Source organism: Mus pahari, chromosome 7 (assembly GCF_900095145.1).
Source record: "Mus pahari chromosome 7, PAHARI_EIJ_v1.1, whole genome shotgun sequence".
Taxonomy (NCBI): domain Eukaryota; kingdom Metazoa; phylum Chordata; class Mammalia; order Rodentia; family Muridae; genus Mus; species Mus pahari.
This window is the reverse complement of record NC_034596.1, coordinates 64,919,725-64,926,503: the sequence shown is the minus strand read 5'-3', so window position 1 is coordinate 64,926,503 and position 6,779 is coordinate 64,919,725. Positions and strand designations below refer to the sequence as shown.

General features: G+C 46.7%; 2 pseudogenes; one reads left to right on the top strand and one right to left on the bottom strand.

Moving 5' to 3' along the window:
• Positions 1 to 59: 59 nt before the first annotated feature.
• LOC110324841 lies at positions 60 to 922 on the top strand (annotated as a pseudogene).
• Positions 923 to 2,104: 1,182 nt separating this feature from the next.
• LOC110324899 lies at positions 2,105 to 2,564 on the bottom strand (annotated as a pseudogene).
• Positions 2,565 to 6,779: the final 4,215 nt, after the last annotated feature.

The window sequence follows — 6,779 nt, the reverse complement described above, 5'->3', positions numbered from 1 at the left end:
AAAAAAAAAAAAAAAAGAGATGAGAATGGGCTGGTTCGGGTGTGTAACATCCAGCGATCATGGCCAACCATCTGGATCTCACCCTGGACCTGGGCACCTGAAAGTCCCCTCCTGGCCAGGTGACTGAGGCCATGAAGGTTTCTATTGACATGAGGTATCGACACATTGACTGGGCCCAGGTGTACCAGAATGAGAAGGAGGTGGGAGGGGCCCTCCAGGAGAAGCTCAAGGAGCAGGTGGTGAAGTGCCAGGATCTCTTCATTGTCAGCAAGCTGTGGTGAACATTCCATGACAAGAGCATGGTGAAAGGAGCCTGCCAGAAGACACTCAGCGAGCTGCAGCTGGACTTCCTGGATCTCTGCCTTACTCACTGGCCAATGGGCTTCAAGCCTGATTCCTAGTGACACCGATTTTGTGGACACTCAGACGGCTATGGAACAACTAGTGGATGAAGGTTTGGTAAAAGCAACTCTCTTCAGATTGAGAGGGTCTTGAACAAACCTGGCTTAAAATATAAGCCGGCGGTGAACCAGATCAAGTGCCACCCATCAGGAGAAGCTGATTGAATACTGCTATTGCAAAGGCATCGTGGTGATAGCATACAGTCTCCTTGGTTCTCCTGATAGGCCCTGGGCCAAGCCTGAAGACCCATCTCTCCTGGAGGATCCCAGAATCAAAACTATTGCAGCCAAGCACAATAAAACTACAGCCCAGGTGCCGATCCGGTTCCCCGTTCAGAGGAACTTAGTAGTGACCCCCAAGTCTGTGACACCGTTGCACTGCTGAGAACTTTAAGGTCTTGGACTTTGAGCTGAGCAGTGAGGCCGTGACCACTCTACTCAGCTACAACAGGATCAGGAGGATGTGCGCCTTGATGAGTTGTGCCAAACCCAAGGATTACCCCTTCCACGCACAAGTCTGAAGCTGCGGCGGGCAGATCCCCGCTCCTCCTCAAGCCGCTTGCACCTGTTCTTTCTGCCTCATCTACCCTTGCAAGTGTTCTGTGTCCCTCTGCACTGGGTGGCACCTTGCAAACCAGGTGGTGAGAGTTAGTTAGTCTGATGTAGAATCTGGAGGACAGTACCAGTGGCCGAGGTGTTTCTTCCAGCCTTTCTTGGTCTTTCTTCTTACCCACTCAGAGGACTTTAGCACAAGTACCCTTTCCAACCAAAGAGAAGCAAGATTTAAATTGGAGTGCTTAGAACTGTAGTCCTTTGGGTCAGACTTCTCCTTGCCTCAAATAAAAACTGCTTTTGTGAAAAAAAAAAAAAAAAAGAATGAGGATGTAATTTGGGGTAGAGTCCAAACCTAGCCTGAGGAGGGTCTTGATTCTATCCCTAGAACTGCTGTACCCTGCCACCTGCCCCAAAGAGTAAAATAAACTCAAGAGTGGAAATAAACAAGACTTCAACAAATCAAGAAGGGGGAAGGGAGGTGTGCTATTTTGAAGACACACACACACACACACACACACACACACACACACACACTACTAAGCACAATAGTCAAAAGCCAGAAATTAAACACTCAAAAGTTGACTGCCCAACTTTTCCAAATAAATTTGAGAAATCTGTTATTTAAATATTTAATTAATAAAATGATTTAATTAAACTACTAAATTACAGAAACTCTAACCAGAACATCATAGAGAAGAAATTGAGACAGTGGTCAAGCACCCCACCAAAAGCATATATGATGGAACACTCCTTCTGGATATGCTCAATAAGCCGGCCGTTCTCAAGTTGTGGGTCCACCCTGACCCTTTCACAGGGGACACCTAAGACCATCCGCATATTGGATATTTACACTGAGATTCATAACAGTAACAAGTTACAGTTATGAAGTAGCAATGAAAATAATGTTATGGTTGGGAGTCATCCCAACATGAGGAGCTGTATTAAAGGGTTTCAGCATTAGGAAAGTCTAAAAACCAAAGGATCTCTGTTCTGGCTTCACATTACAATCACCTGAGAAGCTCTTTAAAAATCTCAGGAGCCTACTCTGTTTCTCAGAGCCATAAAAGCACATCTCTGGGGGTTCTCCACAATCTTTTTTTTTTTTTTTTTTTTGAGGTATATAAGCTATTTATTAACAGCCCAGAGACTCATTTCTTCTTGGTTACACCCGCAGTACGACCCCTGCGGCCAGTGGTCTTTGTGTGCTGACCGCGGACACAAAAGTCCCAAAAGTGGCGCAGTCCCCTATGGGCTCGAATTTTCTTCAGCCGCTCCAGGTCGTCACGCAGCATGTTGTCTAGACCGTTGGCCAGAACCTGGCTGTACTTCCCATCCTTCCCATCCCTCTGTCTGTTCAGGAACCAGTCTGGGATCTTGCACTGTCGCGGGTTCTGCGTGATGGGGATCACGCGCTCCACCTCCTCCTCCGTGAGTCCCCCAGCCCTCTTGGCGAGGTCAATGTCTGCCTTCCTCAACACCACATGAGCATAGCTCCGCCCCACGCCCTCAATGGCAGTGATGGCGAAGGCTATTTTCCTCCGCCCACCGATGTTGGTGTTGAGTACTCGCAAAAACGTGCTGGAACTTCTCAGGGGTCACTAGAGACATGGCGGTGGCACGGACGGTGGCGCATTGGCCTCCTGTGGAAGAAAGAGCTCTCCACAACCTTTAACCCCCTCCCAATGATTCAATATAGAGCCAAGTTTGAAAAACACAAATTCCTGTTGGTTGAAGACATTTACAACACTATGGAGTTCTTGCCTTCATGAAAATAATCACAAGTTAATTATTTTCTAAGAAAGTTCTTAAAAGTAAGAAGCTATGGTCTGAATGTCTCTGAGCACCCCAAATTTCTATGTTGAAAACTAATGCCTAGTGCAGTGGATAATTAGATTATGAGGCAGATCTAATTAATTGAGTGGGATCAGGGTCAGTATGAGACCAGAGAAAGCTAACCTGTCCCCTTCCACCCCATAAGGGTCCATAAAACACAGCGACTAGTCCAGTCTGCCCACACTGGCGCTTGGACTTCCTAGATTTCAGTACTGTGAACAGCTGCTCATAAATAATAATAACACATTGTATGTTATTTTGTAGTGTTGCTGTGTAATAATATCAGTGAACTATAACACTGGCAAAAAGACAACAAAGACAGCACATACATGAGCAAGAAAGCTGTAGGCCAGTACCTCTGATGAGAATCAGGGCAAGCAAGCTGGGTTTTGATCTAAGAACGCAAGTCTGGGTATAATTTTAGAACGGGTGATAGGGGTAGAATAATGCTCAACTATGATACGCACTGGTAAGAGCAGCCTCCCCTTTCATCTGAATGGTGTTTGGACCCCTACAGTCTCAAAGTGTAGCTCCCCACTCCTCCTCTGCCCACAGGGAGCAAGAGGGTGAGAACCCGAGCCAGTAGCTGCACACCAGGGACCTCTGGTTTTTCTCTGGTTTTCTGTTTAACTCTGCTCAAATTCAACCTGTCTTTTGACTGGATAAAGAGAGGTTAAAGCCAACCTTGGGTATGCCTCTGTCGTCCAGAAACAGTGGAACACATAAGTCACTGGGCAGCCGACATTGTCCAAGCAGGTCCCGTGTGGTATGTGCTGAGACACCCAAGCAGAATGTGTATAAAAGGGAGTTATGGTTCATTATGCCACTAACTGAGGAGGGTGTGAGCCACTCGCCCTGAGCATGCCCCACACCCTCCCAGATGGACTGTGTCTCCCTCCTAGCAAGGGAAGATGATTGGGAAGGGATCCTACACAATGCCCTTAGAAAGGCCATATATTCCCAGGAGTAGCTATGGTCTTTGATCAGAATCAGATGCCCCTCCATACCACATCAGCTTCCAGTTGGAATCTCAGTGGTGTCCCACACCAGTGTCCCCAGAGTACCTATGCTGTCAATACCTCACAGTGCCTTCTACCATACTTACATTAAAACATGAAATATTACTGGCACCATGCCTATTCTCTATTGTGAACCAGGCTAGGCTTCCCTCTCTGGATCAAATGTTGCACCCCAGAAATCACTATGACCTTGGGATGCCCCAGGCTGGGCCTTGGGCATTGCTAACTTTAGCATCCCAAAGCTCACTTGTGAACCAGCCAGATTTCCAAGACAGCCTTTTCATATGTAAGCAGCCCGTAGCTGCAATGCAACGAGTTCCAGGGCTCCAAGGAAGGCAAAGAGGAGAGGACACCCAATTTTCAGGCCTTCTGCCCATACAACAACTACAGAGAAGCTTATACCAAGGGCTCCTCCCCTTGGTCACCAAGACAGACACTCAACTTGAGAAGAAAAGTCCCACACGGGCAACACAGAAGGCTGGGCAGTGTCTGTTCCCTGTTCCAACAGGCTTGGGTGACATAGAGGACTGAGGTCAAGTATCAACCACACAGACAGAGTGCGGCCAGTAACCCATGAGATCCATTTCAGACGACACCAAAGGACTCCTCAGCAGATACCAGGGTCCCCACACCTTCAGGCCAACAGTGAAAAGGCAGGTGGTCCTCTTGCTCTTGGCCACTCCCATTTCAGGGCTTCTCCCACCCCCACTGGATTCTCCAACCCAGGAGCCTACTCCCTGTGACCAATAGAGTAAGTAAAGGTTTAAGTAGGGACAGGAAAACAGGAAGTGACGATGAAGCCACAAAGATTCCTGACCCTAAAACAACAGTTCTAACCTCCTCTCTCAGGGATCACCAATGTCTGCTAATTAGCCACATTAGAAAGTGGACTGTGGGGCTGGTGAGATGGCTCAGTAGGTAAGAGCACCTGACTGCTCTTCCGAAGGTCCGGAGTTCAAATCCTAGCAACCACATGGTGGCTCACAACCATCCGTAACAAGATCTGACACCCTCTTCTGGAGTGTCTGAAGACAGCTACAGTGTACTTACATATAATAAATAAATAAAAATCTAAAAAAAAAAAAAGAAAGTGGACTGTGGAGCTCGAGGACTTTTAGAACTCTCTTGTCCCATCGAGGGACCCTGGGGGCCTTTTCCAGTCCCACACCCTCCTTACAGCTTCCCCCTCTCCCCTGGGGTCAAGGCTAGGCCAAGTTCCACTCTCCACCCACAGGAACATTCTTGAGTAAAAAATCCTCATACTGTACTGTCCCAGGTAGAGTTCAAATGCGTGTCATGTTTGCTAGCCAGTAGATTTAAAGGTCAATATGCTTAGCCAGTAAGTTTGAACTGTAACCTTGCTGGTGTAACCTGTGCCCCTAAAAAGTGAAGAAAAAAAAAAAACCTGCTTGTTATAGCCATTCGGGGTCACCTTTTCATCACTCATCTCAAGGGACTGACTGAGGGTTAACCCACACAAACCCGGGAAATAAACCTCTTGGTTTTGCATCATCTGCATCGCCATTTCTCACTTGGGGGCACCTCGAAGTAAGTACTACTGACCGAAGGTCGGGGTCTTGCACTATGTCACTCACTGGCTAGAAACCCTTCAATGACTCTGGTTTCCCGGCACCGTAGAACCCAGGTTCTCTACTTGTGTCTTCCAGTTTCCAGAGCTAGACTGTATTCAAATCCTGAAATCACCACTCACTAGCAAACGACCTTGGTCTTTGAATTGTCATTTCATCTTCCAGAAAATGAGAAAACAACTTCAGTTAGTACTGGCTGTGTCACATGGACTTCACCAGATTCTCTCCACCCCAGAGCATCCACATGACTGTCTCCTGCCGCTAAGCTTGGATGGAATGTCACACCACAGACATGGGCATCTGGCATTCCACGAAGCCGCAGCAACCAAGCTTGAGGGAGCTGATCATCATGGAGTAAATGCTGCCTAGTGGGCAATGGAAGAGACATTCTGCTTTCTCTCCCTTCCATTAATTGTTGCCTGGCACTGTACCTTCCTCACAGCGTGGCCTGAGGGGAGACCTCCCAGGGAGATGCCTGCCTCTTCCAGACTGGTTATGAAGCAGTGCTCAGTGTGGAAATGTGTGGCCTGGCACTCATTCTCATCCTTCCAAGTTCATCTTACATTTTCTCATTCCTATACCTTGGCTTTAAATGCCCCAAATAAAACATCAGTATTTTTTTTTAAGATTTATTTATTTTAAAAAATTTTTGTATGTATACTGTATATGAGTACACTGTCACTGTCTTCAGACACACCAGAAGAAGGCATCCGATCACATTACAGATGGTCGTGAGCCAACATGTGGTTGCTGGAATTTGAACTCAGGACCTCTGGAATAGCAGTTAGTGCTCTTAACTGCTGAGCCATCTCTCCAGCTCCCAAAACATCAGTATTTTTAAAAAGAAAAAGAAAAAAAGAAAGAAAATTTATTCACACAATTCACCATATTACTAGATCCATAAAGGGAAGTCTTCTACAGGATTCTCAGGATCACTTGTCAATTAGATTGTTACAATTATTTATTTGTGTCTGTTCGTGCAAGCACCACAGCACATGTGTGGCAATCAGAAATCAGCTTTCTCCTTCCACCATGGAGACCTCTGAGATGGAACTTAGGTCATGTCAGAGTTGGCCGTGAAAATCTCTTCCAGGATCACTTCTTGAATAAAATCTCTCTCTAAAACATTAACAGATAGATGCTTCCTTCATATGATGAAAATGATCTCTTTCCCCACCCTGCATGTAGAATCCTGAGAAGAGAGGACGTGCTGTCTCTGCACTACCTCACGGTGTTTACAAGCCTCATGACCTCGTTAAGCGCTTCCTGTCAGCTCTCTCCGAGCCTAACCGACCCATGTTCTGGGCTCGGTGTGTGTGTCCCGTCCTTTGACAGACCACGGAAGTACATCGCTCTTCCAAATTCATTGACTTATTCTTACC